This window comes from Dendrobates tinctorius, unplaced genomic scaffold (genome assembly GCF_039654945.1).
Source record: "Dendrobates tinctorius isolate UK_male_01 unplaced genomic scaffold, ASM3965494v1 ptg000014l, whole genome shotgun sequence".
In the NCBI taxonomy this organism is placed as follows: Eukaryota; Metazoa; Chordata; class Amphibia; order Anura; family Dendrobatidae; genus Dendrobates; species Dendrobates tinctorius.
In genome coordinates, this window is record NW_027361682.1 from 19005474 (window position 1) to 19023476 (window position 18003).

Genomic DNA, 18003 nt, shown 5'->3' on the forward strand with positions numbered 1-18003 from the left:
TTGGCCACCAGAAGCGGCGCGATACCAGTTCCAAGGTGCCCCTAACCCCTGGATGACCGGCCAGGACCGAGTCGTGGTGTTCCCCCAACACTTTAAGACGAAGATGAAGGGGTACGAACGACTTATTAGCGGGAAGTCCTGGTGGTACCTCCTCCTGGGCCTCGGCAATCTCCGCCTCTACCTCAGTCGTGAGAGCCGAAACCACTACACCTTCCTGGAGGATGGGTACCGGCTCTTCCCGAGGTTCTCCCCCCGGAAAACACCTGGACAAGGCATCCGCCTTGGTGTTTTTCGCCCCAGGACGGTAAGTCACCAGAAAGTTAAAACGTGTAAAAAACAATGCCCAGCGAGCCTGCCTGGGAGACAGACGCTTGGCCGACTCCAGATAGAGCAGGTTTTTATGGTCGGTGATGACTGTGACCTGGTGAGCTGCCCCCTCCAAGAAGTGTCGCCATTCCTCAAAAGCCAATTTGATGGCCAACAACTCCCTGTTGCCGATGTCGTAATTCCGTTCGGCCGGCGACAGCTTCTTGGAGAAGTAGGCGCATGGACGCAAATTGCTCAAGGACGAGCCCTGTGACAGTACTGCCCCCACTCCCACCTCAGACGCATCGACCTCCACCGTAAAAGGTTTAGATACGTCCGGTTGCACCAGAATGGGGGCTGAAGCAAAACGGTTCTTCAGAAGCTCAAATGCACGCACCGCATCCTCAGACCAGATAGCGAGATTGGTACCTTTTTTCGTCATGTCCGTGAGCGGTTTGGCTATAGTAGAGAAATTCTTAATAAACTTCCTATAATAGTTGGCAAACCCAAGGAACCGCTGGAGCGCCTTTAGATTACCAGGCCGTTCCCATCGCAGCACCGCTTGCACCTTCGCGGCATCCATTTTAAACCCTGCAGCGGACACAATATATCCCAAAAAAGGCAACTCTTGAACAAAAAACACGCATTTTTCAAGCTTAGCATAGAGCTTATTCTCACGGAGCAGCTGTAACACCTGCCTGACATGCTCTAAATGAGTGTCCTGGTCGCTCGAATAAATAAGGATATCATCCAGGTACACAATCACAAATTTCCCCAGCAAATGAGCAAATACATCATTTATGAAATGTTGGAACACAGCAGGCGCGGTTGTCAACCCAAATGGCATAACTAGGCTTTCAAAATGACCCTCAGGGGTATTAAATGCCGTCTTCCACTCATCCCCCTGACGGACCCTTATGAGGTTATATGCCCCCCTGAGGTCAAGTTTGGAAAACCACTTCGCACCAGCCACCTGGTTGAACAAATCAGGGATCAGAGGCATCGGGTAGGGATCACGGACCGTAATCTGGTTTAACTCCCGGAAATCCAGACACGGGCGTAACCCCCCATCTTTCTTCTTAATAAAGAAAAACCCCGCTGCTACAGGTGAGGATGAAGGCCGGATGTGCCCTTTACTTAAACTCTCCGCAATGTAGTCCTTAAGAGCTTGTCTCTCCGGACCAGAAATACTAAACATCCTCGCCTTAGGCAATTTAGCCCCGGGTTTTAACCTAATTTGACAGTCATAGGCTCGATGTGGAGGTAGTTCTGAGCAACCCCTCTCAGAGAATACGTCCGCAAAATCCAGCAATGCCTCCGGAAGGCTGGACTTCACGGCGGACACACATGTGGCCAAGCAATTTTCCTGGCAGAAACTGCTCCACTGGACTATGTCCTGGGTTCTCCAGTCAATCACCGGGTTGTGCTTAGACAACCATGGGAAACCCAGGACTATTTGTGCTGGGAGATTATTGAGTACCTTACATGTAACCCACTCAGAATGTAGGACCCCAATGTGGAGTTTAACCTCAGCTACAAACTCAGTAATCTCCCCCTGTGGGAGGGGAGCGGCATTAATGGTAACCACGCGAATAGGATGAGGGAGTTTTTCGATCTTGAAACCTGCCATGCGTGCAAACTCCTCATCCATGAGATTGGTGGCTGAACCGCTATCCACAAACACTGATATTGGTAGCTCTCTGCCCGCAATAATAACCCTGGCAGGGAGCATACATTGAGATACCATCATGGAGGATATGCATACGCTCAGTTGGGCCTCCTCCATACCCTCTGAGCTTACCAGTTTTCCGCCGGTGCGACTTTCTTTGGTAGCACAGGACAAGCATTTACATAATGATCTCTTTTACCACAGTAAAAACATGCTCCATGCTTCCTGAACCCAGGAACGCGACGCTGCACATGTGATACCCCAGCGATTTGCATAGGTTCCGTGGGCTCACCTGCAGCAACCACACTGGCACCCCTGCTTTCCCCCAGAGGCAGCGTCTCCTGCGCCCCTTGATGCAAACGGCGATCAATACGGATAACCAAACTCATGGCAGATTCTAACGAAGCAGGAGTCTCATACATCAGGAGGGCCTGTTTAACTCTTTCTGAGACCCCATGAATAAACTGACTCCGCAGCGCTGGGTCGTTCCACTGTGTGTCTACTGCCCAACGGCGAAATTCTGAACAATAGTCTTCCGCCATACGTTCCCCCTGACGGAGGGCGCGGATCTTATATTCTGCTAAAGCCAATCTGTCGGGGTCATCATAAATGAGCCCGAGTGCTGAAAAAACATTCTCAACCGAATGAAATGTAGCAGAGTCGGCTGGTAAGGAAAACGCCCATGCTTGGGGGTCCCCACTCAGTAATGATAACACCAGACCCACCCGCTGAGCCTCATTACCTGAGGAGACCGGGCGCATGCGAAAGTATAACTTGCAGGCCTCCCGAAAGATGACAAATTTGCTGCGTTCCCCAGAAAATCGTTCAGGCAGCGGAATCTTAGGCTCTGCACCTGCACCAGCAGAAGCCGCCTGCACATTAGCTACAACCAGGCCCTGCTGCTGAACTGCCCCCTTCAACTCGGTGACCTGTACGGACAGCGCCGCCAACTGGCGGTTTATGGAAGTCATGGAATCCATGGAAAAATGTTGGGCCGATTATAATGTTATGCGAGGCTTAGGTCGAAGGAGGCTGACAAAACCCGGGCCCCTGCGGAGTCCCTCAAACTAGGGAAAACCCTGTCTGACCCTCAACCCAGGGTTTTTGCTAAAGGTGCAAATGCCTGAGCCTCCAGCCTCTCCTTATCTCCTGCTCAGCCCTAAGCTGAACCCTCCACCCTCCACCCAGTGAGTTGTCAAACCACCAAAACCCACACAGTAATGACAGACAGGGAGAACTCAAACCACACCGCGCCGCAACCACACAGGACAATACTATAATGTGAATAGGGCAAAACAAAGCACAAATATAGGAAGGCGAAAAGGTAACAACGGATCATACGACACCAGCTATGAATTTCTCTCTCCAACACCTCCACTCCAGACCGGAACCACTTGGCACAAAACACAAGCTATAATTGGCGACGCCCACAGGCCAGCACGACTATTTAAAGACCGTGGGCGTGACCAAACATCCCACCTGATTTCCAGCTAGATTAACCCCAGATAACCTGAGTAAAATCAAGCCGGCGCCACTGAGGCTATAGTGGACGGAGATGGAACTACCGCTGCCTGCCGGACGCTGTGGTGTGAACAGCGTCCGACATGACAACCATACACTGGAACATTCCAAAGGTGGACATCAGACACTGGAGCAGCATTTACAGGGCCCATTATACACTAGAGCATTAGAAATGGGGCCCATTATGTTTGGAGCATTATTTGGGCCCATAAGACAGTGGAGCTTCATCCATGGGGACCAACATATACTGTAGCATTATGTGGAGCTCATCATATACTGTTTCAAACATTATATGGGACCAATGATTCTGTATGGAGAAATAGATGGGCCTCGTCATGAGATGTAAAAAGTGAAGTATTTTTCATTGTACTATACCGCTATTTCTCTGCCGTATCGGAGCATGATGAGTTGTGGTATGTGTTAAAGGGGCGCTCTTTCGCCCAGGGCACATGAAAACCTGGAGCCAGCCCTCCCCCCCCACAACTGTAGCCAAATAACCCCCATTTTTCAGTGCGTAACTTGTATTATTAAGTTAATTAAGGTTGACAAGCTTAAGTAAGAAGAATTGATGCTTTTGGCATTCAAATGGGCACTGTTGGTGTGTTTCCTGTCCTCCTCTCACTGCCGACTTTTATTCCCCATTGACTTACATTGGGTTTCGTGTTTCGGGACGACCCCGACTTTTCCCTATAATCGGACGATCTTGCTCGACCCGACTTTTGGAAAAGTCGGGTTTCACGAAACGAAACGCGACCCTCAAAAACCAAAAGTCGCTCAACTCTAGTCACCGGTGATCACTGTATTAACTGTACACTGATACTATATACAGAGCTCCTGTATATAATGTCACTGGTGATCACTGTATTACCTGTACACTATACACTATATGCAGAGCTCCTGTGTATAATGTCACTGGTGATCACTGTATTACCTGTACACTGTACACTATATACAGAGCTCCTGTGTATAATGTCACTGGTGATCACTGTATTACCTGTACACTGACTCTATATACAGAGCTCCTGTTTATAATGTCACTGGTGATCAATATATTACCTGTACACTGACAACACTACATACAGAGCATCTGTGTATAATGTCACTGGTGATCACTGTATTACTTGTACACTGACTCTATATACAGAGCTCCTGTTTATAATGTCACTGGTGATCAATATATTACCTGTACGCTGACACTACATACAGATCTCCTGTGTATAATGTCACTGGTGATCACTCTATTATCTGTACACTGATACTATATACAGAGCTCCTGTGTATAATGTCACTGGTGATCACTGTATTACCTGTACACTGAAACTATATACAGAGCTCCTGTTTATAATGTCACTGGTAATCAATGTATTACCTGTACACTATACATTATATACAGAGCTTCTGTGTATAATATCACTGGTGACCACTCTATTATCTGTACACTATGCATTATATACAGAGCACATGTGTATAGTGTCACTGGTGATCACTGTATTACCTGTACACTATACACTATATACAGAGCTCCCGTGTATAATGTCATCTATGATCCCTATATTACCTGTACACTGACACTATATACAGAGCTCCTGTGTATAATGTCACTGGTGATCACTGTATTACCTGTACACTGAAACTATATACAGAGCTCCTGTTTATAATGTCACTGGTAATCAATGTATTACCTGTACACTATACATTATATACAGAGCTCCTGTGTATAATGTGACTGGTGATCACTGTATTACCTGTACACTATACACTATATACAGAGCTTCTGTGTATAATGTCATTGGTGATCACTGTATTACCTGTACACTATACACTATATACAGAGCTCCCGTGTATAATGTCATCTATGATCCCTATATTACCTGTACACTGACACTATATACAGAGCTCCTGTGTATAATGTCACTGGTGATCACTGTATTACCTGTACACTGAAACTATATACAGAGCTCCTGTTTATAATGTCACTGGTAATCAATGTATTACCTGTACACTATACATTATATACAGAGCTCCTGTGTATAATGTGACTGGTGATCACTGTATTACCTGTACACTATACACTATATACAGAGCTTCTGTGTATAATGTCATTGGTGATCACTGTATTACCTGTACACTATACACTACATACAGAGCTCCTATGTATAATGTCACTGGTAATCACTGTATTACCTGTACACTATACACTATATACAGAGCTCCCGTATATAATGTCATCTATGATCCCTATATTACCTGTACACTGACACTATATACAGAGCTCCTGTGTATAATGTCACTGGTGATCACTGTATAACCTGTATACTAGTTACAAAATGGGGAAAGCTAACCAAGCCTTCTGGAAAATAGATAAATCAGTAATATGTAAACCTGAGGCACAAAAATTATATATATTTTTGCAAGAAATTGTTTATTTATTGGAACAAATGATAATACAGAATCCCCAACGTTTCGGCCTTATTCGGCCTTTATCAAGGGTTTTATCTATAGGAAAATAAAATAACCATAATATACAATTAGAAAGACATGCTGGGAAAAGATTAACCATTCAATTCATGGCTAACATATCCATAAAGAAAATTCATCATAACAATTGACATATGGAGAAAACGAAATATTAAATAACAGATTCCTTACAATGAATAGATCCTAATATACTCTGTTAGAAAAAAGAAGAACACAATTTTATACATGTAAATATATGCGCACATGGATAGAAACACAAGAATATACCGCAGTCATAAGGCATCACAAAGAAAGTGCACCAATCTGAGTAAATACCTGTGTGATCATATGTTCCACTCTTAATGTTCTAAGGAATAAAGGAGGAAAAAAGTCTAAATACCAAACAAAGATATAGCCCAGAAAAGCAAGAAAATTTGATGATAACCATGTATAAAACAAACCTGTATGATTGAGACTCAGAGCACTGGGGGCCACGCCGCCACCTGGTAATGGAGAGTGTATAAGAAGGGAGGATTGCGTCTATTTATGCAACCTGCATGTCATCAAATGCCGTGCAGCTGTGTAATAAGTGAGCGCGACATAGCGCTAGTGGCGCATGCGCTCTGTGCGCTAAATGACGGAAGTGGGAATGAAAACCGGAAGTGTGGCATAGAGAGATCAATACCGTGCTGGTGCATGCGTGCTGTATCTATAATGACGGAAGTGGGGAATGAAAACCGGAAGTGTGGCATAAAGAGATCAATACCGCGCTGGCGCATGTAACCTGTACACTATACATTATATACAGAGCTCCTGTGTATAATGTCACTGGTGATCACTGTATAACCTGTAAACTATACATTATATACAGAGCTCCTGTGTATAATGTCACTGGTGATCACTGTATAACCTGTACACTGACAGTGTATACAGAGCTATTGTGTATAATGTCACTGGTGAGCACTGCATTACCTGTACATTGACACTATATATAGAGCTCCTGTGTATAATGTCACTGGTGTTCACTGTATTACCTGTACACTGACAGTGTATACAGAGCTCCAGTGCATAATGTTACTGGTGGTAATATTAGTGTTATCAGGAAGGTGGTTTTGTTAATGATCACTAATGCAGTAACAGTAACATAGTTATTAAGATTGAAGGGAGACTTTAAGTCCATCTAGTTCAACCCATATCCTATCCTGATGTGCCCTAACATGTTGATCCAGAGAAAGGCAAAAAAAACCATGTGGCAAACAGTAAGCATCACATTGGGGAAAAAAATTCCTTCCCAACTCCACATACGGCAATCAGACTAGCTCCCTGGATCAACGCAATATTAAGGAAACTAGTGTATATACCCTGTAATATTATACTTTTCAAGAAAGGCATCCAGTCCCTTCTTAAATTTTAGTAGGGAATCACTCATTACAACATCATATGGCAGAGAGTTCCATAGTCTCACTGCTCTTACAGTAAAGAATCCGCGTCTGTGAGTATGCTTAAACCTTCTTTCCTCCAGACGTAGAGGATGCCCCCTTGTCCCCATCACAGGTCTAAGAGTCAAAAGATCATTAGAAAGCTCTTGGTATTGTCCCTGCATATATTTATACATTGTAATAAGATCACCCCTAAGCCTTCGATTCTCCAAACTAAATAACCCCAAGTGTAATAACCTGTCTTGGTATTGCAGACAGCCTAGTTCCCTAATAACCTTGGTCACTCTTCTCTGCACCTACTCCAGTTCAGCTATGTCTTTCTTATACACCGGAGACCAGAACTGTACACAGTATTCTAAGTGTGGTCGCACTAGTGACTTATATAGAGGTAAAATTATGTTCTCCTCATGAGCATCTATGCCTCTTTTAATGCATCCCATTATTTTATTTGCCTTTGCAGCAGCTGCCTGACACTGGCCACTAAATGTGAGTTTGTCGTCCACCCATACACCCAGGTCTTTTTCAGTGACAGTTTTGCCCAGTGTTTTACAATTAAGCACATAATTATACATCTTGTTCGTTCTACACAAGTGCATGACCTTACATTTATCCCCATTAAAGCTCATTTGCCATTTATCAGCCCAAGCTTCTAGTTTACATAAATCCTCCTGTAATATAAAATTGTCCTCCTCTGTATTGATTACCCTGCAGAGTTTAGTGTCATCTGCAAATATTGAAATTCTACTCTATGCCCCTTACAAGGTCATTAATAAATATGTTAAAAAGAAGCAGGCCCAAAACTGACCCCTGTGGTACCCCACTGCTAACCGTGACCCAGTCTGAGTGTGCTCCATTTATAACCACCCTTTGTTTCCTATCCCTGAGCCAGCTCTTAACCCACCTACAGTACTCTCACTATGTGTTGGTAATATGTGATTTGGTGGTATTTCTCTTCTATATGGTAGTATTTGGTCACTATGTGGTCTGGTCATGATGTGACTGCATTAATCCCCTGTATGTGGTATTTTTTGGTCACTGTGGTCAGATTATGATGTGACTGTATTAACCACCTGTACATGGTATTATTCAGTCACTGTGTGATGGTAATATGTGGTCTGGTCATGGTGTGACTGTATTAACCACCTGTATATGGTATTATTCAGTCACTATGTGGTGGTAATAGGTGGTCTGGTCGTGGTGTGACTGTATTAACCACCTGTATATGGTATTATTCAGTCACTATGTGGTGGTAATATGTGGTCTGGTCGTGGTGTGGCAGTATTTGTCTCCTGTATGTGGTATTATTTGGTCACTATGTGGTCTGGTCATGGTGTGGCGGTATTTGTCCTTTGTTTGTGATATTATTTGGTCACCATGTGCTAATAATATGTGGTCTGGTCATGGTGTGGCTGTATTTGTCCCCTGTCTGTGATATTATTCGGTCACTATGTGGTGATATTATGTGGTCTGGGAATGGTGTGGATATATTTGTCCTCTGTATGTGATATTATTCGGTCACTATGTGGTCTGGTCATGGTGTGGTGGTATTAGTTCCTTGTATGTGGTATTATTGGTCTTGGTATAGGGGATTGTGTTGTGTATGGAGATCACTTGTTCTCTCTGATGTCAACAAGGAGAAGATTCTTGATTTCCAGTAGAGATTAAATACTTGGTCAGTTAACTCCTGTTCTGTGACTATTACACAGTAGCAAATATGCACTTACAGGGGTCCTACGATGAAAACAAGTAATCACCTATCCTAAAGGCATGTTCACACATTCAGTATTTGGTCAGTATTTTGTCTAAGCATTTGTAGTCAAAAACCAGGAGTGGGTGATAAATGCAGAAGTGGTGACGTGTCTCTATAATACTTTTCCACTGATTGTTCCACCCCTGGTATTGACTTAGAAATACTGATGTAAAATACTGACCAAATACTGAACGTGTGAACGTGACCAAAGGATAAGTGATAAGTTATAGATTGGTGAGGGTCCGACTGCTGGGACCTGCACCAATCTGCAGAATGTGAACTCTTATCCCCATTAGCATGGAGCGGCATGTATGACTCAACTACTGTTCTGTTCATTCCCTAAGGGGCTGCACTTGGCTTTTTCTGGAAGCCACCAAAGAGGATGAATGGAGCTGCAGTCAGACATCCAATCTGCTGCTCCATTTTAATATGGGGCTAAAAGTGTCCTGTCATGGATAAAGGTTCCTCATTCTTCCAATCAGTGCGCTTTCCAATGGTTGGATTCCACAGTTCAATAATAATAATAATTTTTTATTTATATAGCACCCACATATTCTGCAGCGCTTTACAGCTTGCACACGTTATCATAGCTGTCCCAGATGGGGCTCACAATCTAATTTCCCTAGCAGTATGTCTTTGGATAAGTTATCACCTACCTAACCTGTGGATCGGTGATAACTTGTTTTCATCAAAGCACCCTTTAATGCAAACTTCCGATATTTTACATCCCAGTTATGGTGGCACACAGTAGATGTGCAGAAGCCACCTGTATTTTACAGTCAACGCTCCACTATATCGGAGATAACGGCTAAGTTATTTGCATATAGCTGTAGCGTGGGGCCCTAGGGTCAATTCCCCCTGTGGCCCCAGACACCCCTGTCCGTCTCTGTCTAATGTCCTCCTCCACCTCCCCCTGTTCGTAAGTCCATTACAAGTCCACCTTCTTCCCATCCCAATCCCCCATATCCCTCATTGTCCTCCTCACACCCCACATCCCATCATTGCCCTCTCCACCACCCCCATCATTACCCCCCCATCACCTACATCATTGCCCTCTCTACCACATCCATCATTACCCTCTCCACCACCTCCATCATTACCCTCTCCACCATCTCCATCATTGTACTCCGCCACCACCCCATTCATTATCCTTGCCACCACCCCATTCATTGCCTTCTCCCCCACCACCTTCATCATTGCCTTCTCCCCCACCACCCTTATCATTGCCGTCTCCATCACCTCCATCATTGCCTTCTCCCCCACCACCCCATCATTGCCCTTTACACCACCTCCATCATTGCCCTTTCCACCACCTCTATCATTGCTTTCTCCCCCACTTCCCTCATCATTGCCCTCTCCTTCACCTCTATCATTGCCTCTCCCCCACCACCCCCATCATTGCCCTTTCCACCACTGCCTTCTCCCCCACCACCCCATCATTGCCCTCTCCACCTCCTACACACACACACCACTCACCACTCCGCACACACACGCACACCACTTACCTCTCCACAGCATCTTCGTCTCCAGCAACTTTCTGTCTGATAGAGATTCACGCTGAATGCTGACATCATCCAGTCATGCTGCTGTGTCAAACAGGAAGCGCAGGCAGGAAGCAGGATGGATCACTGCAGCTCTGCTGTGCTGCCATTTTCTCATGTAGGCAGCAGAGCTGCAGGGATTCGCTCCCTGCCCGTCGCACATGAGGGCAATCTAGCCAGGGGCGCCTTGGGGCTGGATAAACAGGCCAGATAGCTCTCAGTGTTAGCCACCCTGCAGAGTCCCCCCTCCACCTCCAGGCCCTGATGCAGTCGCACCAGTTGCACATGCGGTATGTCTGCCCCTGATCTGTGAGGCAGGTCAGTCACTGAGTCTGTGAGGCAAGAGAGTTACTGTGTTTGTGAGGCAGGAAGTCACTGTGTCTATGAGATAGGAAAGTCATTGTGTCTGTAAGGTCGGAGAGTCACTGTGTCCTTGAGGCAGTGGAGATACTGTGTATGTGAGGCAATAGAGTCACTGAATGTCACGCTGAGTGAGAGAAAATAAGTGCACAACAACAAGAAGAGGGAGGTGGGAGCCCAAATGCTAGAGAAGAGGGAAGTGAAGACCCCTAGGCAGATCTAAAATCACCCTATCTGACCTAAAAGTCCCTATATATGTTCTGAACCTATAGCCGAGCAGGAATCTAATCCCTGTCTGTCCCTAGCAATAGGTCCTAGATAGGGAGGGGATACGTGACTAGTCATTCCCCACTACAACTAAAGACAGAGAGGGTAGACAAATGAGGGGAAACACTTAGCTTGAGAAGACCACCGAGATGTCACACCAGCAATCCTCCAAGGGTCCTCATGGAAGACACTAACTGACTGCTAGAACTTCCAACAAGACTGTGGCAAGGATGAGCTAACACCAGCAACATACTGCAGACCCTGAATGAATTTAAACCTTTAGCAAAAGTGTGTAATTAGCAGCCGGAGGTGGAGGTAGCCAATGGGTCCTAAAGGGAGAAGGATATCGTTCCACAACAGAGATACAGAATTCAAGAAGGTACTTGAGCTAATCACAATGACCTCCTGCAGCCAGATCCAGGATGACTGTTAGTCACCCCTGACACACCCGTGACACTGTGTCTGTGAAGGGTATTGGGATAGAACATCCCTTAATTGCCTCCTCCCCTTTAAGAGCTTTAAAGTAAATATACTGTTATGCTTCGGTGCTGCTACACGGCTATGTATTGCCGTCTGTCTTATTGGTATTGCCACATTATGTGTTACCATACTGTACATACTGTAAGATATTATGCTTTATTATGTCTTTTGTATTGTATTTCTGTACAGATTAGGGTAAGATAGTGCTTCCTTTGGAAACATTAGAGGAGGGCACTTATAGCATAGAGTTCATAGGGGTAAGTGTAGCACTGGAACGGACCACTAGATGAGGCATACTAGTGGGTCCTTAATAGGTATAGCTGGTTAGGAAGTTCACATAAGGGTTAACTGTACGAGGAGCTGCTATGGGTTAAGCAAGTTTAAGTTGTAGGAATTAGTCAGGAGGGCAAGCACACCCAACAGGTCCACAAGGGCTCCCTGCCCAGGACAACATAGCAGCTACGCAACGTTGTTTAAGTGAAGAAGCACGGGCACAGTCAGACGGGTGCTGGATAAGACCGGAGCACCCGGGGAAGTTACAGTTCACATCAGCAGCAGGAGCGGAGAAGGAAACATGGTCCAAAAGTCGTGCAGGGTGCAGAACATTCATGATGTGACAGATCCTCAAGGGCTGAAGCTGGCAAGTCCAGGGTGAAACGGATGAGCGGGATCCCCTATGTACTGAGGTCCTACAGTAGTGAAGCAGAGGTACTGCCAAGGGCACTACTACCCCGTAATGTTCTCTAGGGTGAAGAAAGTAGGAAAGAGAAAGAGCAGGAGGAATGCTGTGTGGACTGTGATGTAACTGGTGTGTCCGGGACCATTGGAGAATAAAGTAAAAGTGTTGATTTTGCATCAGAACCTGTATCTGTGTCTGTTATTTCATCTTCATGCACTGGAATCAAGTGTGCAGGAGCTGGGTCGCACCGCAGTGAAATCCCTGACCGTGGAACAGCAACAAGAATAGGTACACCGGTAGATGCTGATGGTATTTCTGTGGGAGGAGGTCAGGACATCAGAGCCCCATTGTCCTCGGCTGCATCTACCGTCCTGGCCCCCTCTTACATTTGTAAGGTAGGAGAATCACTGAGTTTATGAGGAAAGAGAGTCACTGTGTCTGTGAGACAGGAGAGTCACTGTGTTTATTAGGCAAGAGAGTCACTGTGTCTGTAAGGTAGGTGAGTCACTGTGTTTATGAGGCAGGATAGTAACTGTGTCTATGAGCCAGAAGAGTGTCTGTGGGCCTTTTGTGACACATTGTACTGCTGCAATTCATTCATATATATAGGTCAGTATAACAGAAAATTCAAGTCTTGCTAACCAAATTGTGTGTGACTTTAACATTTGTTGCCCTACCTTGTGTAGTTTTGGCCTCCGTGCTTGTATGCTGTGTTTGGCTGGGCCGATGGTGGCTACCAAACATTAGAATAATGAGCTTCAGCCAAGAGAAGCATGGCATCAATGTGTGCCTTGGTACTGATAATTGGAGGAACTTAAAGAAGTTACGGAAGGTGGTGCTAGGAAGATAGGACAACTGTTGCGGAACAGACTGAGGCTACTCCTGCCCTGAGGAGAGTGGACGATACAGAGCTGGGGAAAATCTGGATTCACAAAATGCACAGCCGGTTCTCTGCCGTTGGAAGTTCAGGGTTTGTAAAAAGTAGGTGAATCGTGCATTTAAGGATCTAAAATTGAAAAAACATGTTTCTGCAAAGTGTACAGCCAAAAAATATTACAAATGTACAAATGTATTGGAAGATAAAGATTAAAATTTAGAAAACATGAACCAAAAGTAAATAGAACATGTGGGAGGATTCAAAGAAAGATTAAATCAAGTAGAAAAAAGGGTGGTGGGGTTTGATAAGGGTAAAGGGTTGCAATGTAGTCTATGCCAGCCATAGGGGGGCTATTGATTAGATTCCATTATTCACAAAATACATACAGAGCATAAGTGGCTCAATCAATGTGGACCATGATACAATATCATATAAGACAATACATAAATAATAAAAAAAAATGTAACAATAATAATAATAATTTCCACATCCACTTATAGATCATGCAATTAGTATCAATGTGAAATACTAATCAGTCCATGTATGGCATAGAAGTAGTTTAGAGTTTACCCATATTAAAGTAAGGAGACCCCACATGCAGCCACCAGTGCCCCGACGCGCATTTCGCTGTTACGCTTTCTTCAGGGGAGTGTGGCTTATGCGTACAACAGGCCATGACAGAGGGTGGCTCCTCATATACCTACAATGTCAGTGATTTACTCAGCAGCCCCTTGTAGGTGGGAGTTATGGAAAAGTCTGTGTGTGATTTGAGGATTTCTGATGAGATTGCTTCTGTATCAATGTATAACCCATGGTTAGCTACTCATTTCATTGGTGGAGCAATTTTAGAAACATCTGCTGCCTGCCTAGTTTATAATACCACCCCTACATTGTCATGACACTACATTAATTAAATGAACATAAATCCTACCTGTAGTGCATATTGAGGCCAAGGAACAGTGCAAAATTAAGGAGTAAGAAGGTGGCAGGAACCTCCCTATCTCCCACATGTCGACCCAATGCTTTTTGTTGAGTTAACTGTAATCTGCTGTATATTGCTGTCATGTGTGTCAATATGTGTCTGCAAGTGCTACGTTTCCAATGTTTCATCATGTAAATGCCCCTTTGAATTGTCTGTGTTACAAATTTATACGGTGTATCAGAGTTAGGGAAAGCAGAGAGTAAATAGTTAATTTTTGTGGTCTGGACAAGCAGCAGACAAAGCAGCAGGAAGCTGCTGCTCCCAGTGAGTAGGCCAGGGACGTTGGCCCTGGGCAGATGTACAGGAACAGCTGGGGCATTGCCAGATCACAGGAGGGAACAGAATATGCTGCCCCAGGCTAAAGACTTAAAGACTGCAACACGGCCCCAGAACTTCGGAAGGGCCCCCGCTGAAGGGACTAAAGCATCCAGATCCCAGCGAGTGGACTGCTGAACAATTTCAGCTACCGTGGTTGTAGTGGGTGCGGCTGTGGAAAGTGTCAGGCAAAGAGCAGGAAGCCAATGTTGTACCCCTAGTCTGACTCATGGATATGTAGAACGTATGGTGCCTGGATAGACCTCTCTTTCTGGGCCCCTTCCATATCGACCTGTACTCACGTTCATACCGATTAATCAGACAGCTTAACTCAGCCACGATCTCATGTAAGAAGACTCCAGGAAAAGAGGGATGCTTTAACTGAAATTCTTGTATTATGATGAAAGCAGCAGGTAAAAAGGAATATTCTTCAGAGGACATGTAACAGGATGCATACAGATGGAGGGACGATCACAAAAATGGAGAATAAAGGAGGGAACAAACATACATCACAGGACTACAGGGAGAGAGTTGGAACAAAATACAGGGAAAGGCAAACTTCTGCCTAGCAACAGAGATGCAACACAAACAATGCAAATATTAAATGATTTCCCAAGTCGTGGGACATGACACTCCCCGTCTGAAATCCTTGGATTTCACGAAGTCCGTAATTCTTCGAAGTCGTTCAAACCTGAAAAACAAGAGAAAAGAGAAAAACATGTATGCAATAATAAACATCAAACATTTTTAAAGTCCAACTTGTTGTTGACCCGTAGATCACACCGGAAGATAAGTCCAAGACTATAAAGCCATCTTCGGATTGGGGAAGCCGGAAACATGCCAACTCTTCCACCAACCCAGCAATCCAATGGAAAATGTCAATGTTCAATAAAAAACTGGGGAATGAGGAGGAATGCTCCCCGCCGTGAGCAACGTCCAGGAGCAATGTTCAGTTCATGTGACGTCCTCCTTTGGCAGTAGCAGCACGAGATCGGTGACCGGACGGAGGAAGGTTCGGGTAGAGCCCCCTTTTGTCACCTTAACTTCTGTCTTACGAGTCTTTCCGTCCTCGCTGGGCATGACCTTGGTGATAAGACCCATTGGCCAGTCGTTACGATGAGCCTCTTTGTCTTTTAAGAGAACAAGGTCTCCTTCTTGGAGATTGGGACTGGGTGTCTGCCATTTGTGATGGTTTTGAAGCAGGTGCAAGTATTCGGTCTTCCAACGGTGCCAAAACACGTTGGCTATGTGTTGTACTTGCTTCCACTGACGTTTGTAAATGTCCTTGTTATCGAAATTCCCGGGAGGAACTGTAGCAGCTCCAATCTTCTGTGTAAGAAGTGTAGCTGGGGTAAGAATCATTGGAGAATAACAACGTGGGACTTGGAGTTGCTCTAAGAACTTCAAGGACTTCTTCCATGTCTCCCACCTTTGCTGTTTCTGAGTCGGAAGCGGGGTGTCCCAATAAGTGTTCTCGGCAGTGAGCTGTCTTAACAGTATCTTGCCTTGAATAGTGATGGATGCTACAAACCCGAGAGGATCATAGATGCTGTTTATGACAGATAGGACTCCTCATTTGGTAAAGGGTTTGTCACAGGGCGACACTTGGAAGGTGAAGGTGTCCTGTTTGATATCCCACAGTAGACCAAGGCTGCGCTGTGTGGGAGGAACATCAGAACCTAGGTTGAGGTCCTTTAGGTTCGTGGCATGGTCCTCAGATGGAAACGCGCTCATTACTTCTTGACTGTTAGAGATGATCTTGTGGAGTCTGAGGTTTGATGTGGATAGCATTTCCTGTGTCCTGGAGAGTAGGTCAATTGCCTCTTCACTTGTGGGCAAGGACTTGAGCCCGTCGTCTACGTAGAAGTTCTTCTCTACGAATTGACGAGCATCGGATCCGTACTCTCTCTCACCTTCCTGGGCTGTCCATCTCAGTCCGTAGATCGCCACAGCAGGTGAAGGACTGTTGCCGAAGACATGGACCTTCATCCGGTAGTCTATGACTTGATTGTTGACATTGTTGTCTTTGTGCCATAGGAACCTAAGATAGTTTCTGCTGTCTTCCTTCATGATGAATCAATGAAACATCTGCTGGATGTCGGCCATTATAGCAACAGGTTCTTGTCTGAAGCGGATCAATACTCCAAGGAGGCTGTTGTTCAGGTTGGGTCCAGTTAGTAGCAGGTTGTTGAGAGAGAGGCCTTCATACTGAGCACTGGAGTCAAACACCACTCTGATCTGGTTAGGCTTGCGAGGGTGATAGACACCAAAGGATGGAAGGTACCAACATTCTTCTCCTTCCTTCAGTGGTGGCGCAGGTTCACCATGATCTTTGTCAAAGATGTTCTGCATAAAGTCAATGAAATGCTTCTCCATCTCTGGTTTCCTCTTTAGGGTACGTTTTAAGGATGAGAACCTTGCAGTTGCTTGCTGCAGGTTGTTTGGCAACCTCGCTCTTGGGAAACGAAAGGGTAAAGGAGCTACCCAACTGTTGGAGTCATCTTGAACAAATTCTTTGTCCATAATCTTTATGAATTCTTTATCTTCCCTTGTGGGTGCTAACTTGTTGTCTTCACTTGTGGAATCGAACACTGTTGACCCGAGGTTTTCGTCCCAGGGCTGGAGCATGTTCATGTTGTTGAAGGATTCCTGTTGCCTCTTGGTGTTGCTCACTTTCTCTTTCACCCAGTAATGATGTGGGCATGGCTGAAAATGAGTGCTGCGACCATTTGGCAAGATGTGTGTTTTGTAAGAGGAGATGTTATTAGGTCTCTTCATCTTGTGTATGCAAACATCGCCTATAATTACCCAGCCTAGATCAAAGCGTTGGGCAAATGGTGCGTCGTGTGGTCCGTTAATTTGCTGACGTACCTTGTGCAGCCAGAGAATGTCTCTGCCAAGCAGAATCAGGATATCTGCGCTGTTGTTGAGGGCTGGTATCTTGTTTGCTATCCCCTTGAGATGTGGGTGATGAAGAGCAGCCTCTGGCGTTGGGATCTCTTCTCGATTGGATGGAATCTGGTTGCACTCGACAAGTGTGGGTAAGGGTATCTCCACGGTGTTGTCGAGGGATGTCGCTATAAGACCCTATATGGCCCTTCTCCCAGAGACCTCTGTAACACCGCTGCAGGTACCTAAGGTGTAAGGGTAAGCATTTCCCTTTAAGTTAAACATATCAAAGAGTTCTGACCTTGCAAGTGATCGGTTGCTCTGATCATCCAAGAGGACATACACCTTCGCGGCTTTCTCTGGGTGACCGTTGGGATATACGTTCACCAGGCAAATCTTCGCACAGGACTTGTCCCAGAGACCTTCTCCGCAGACTTCTGTGCATGAAGAAGATATTGTGGTATGACTTGC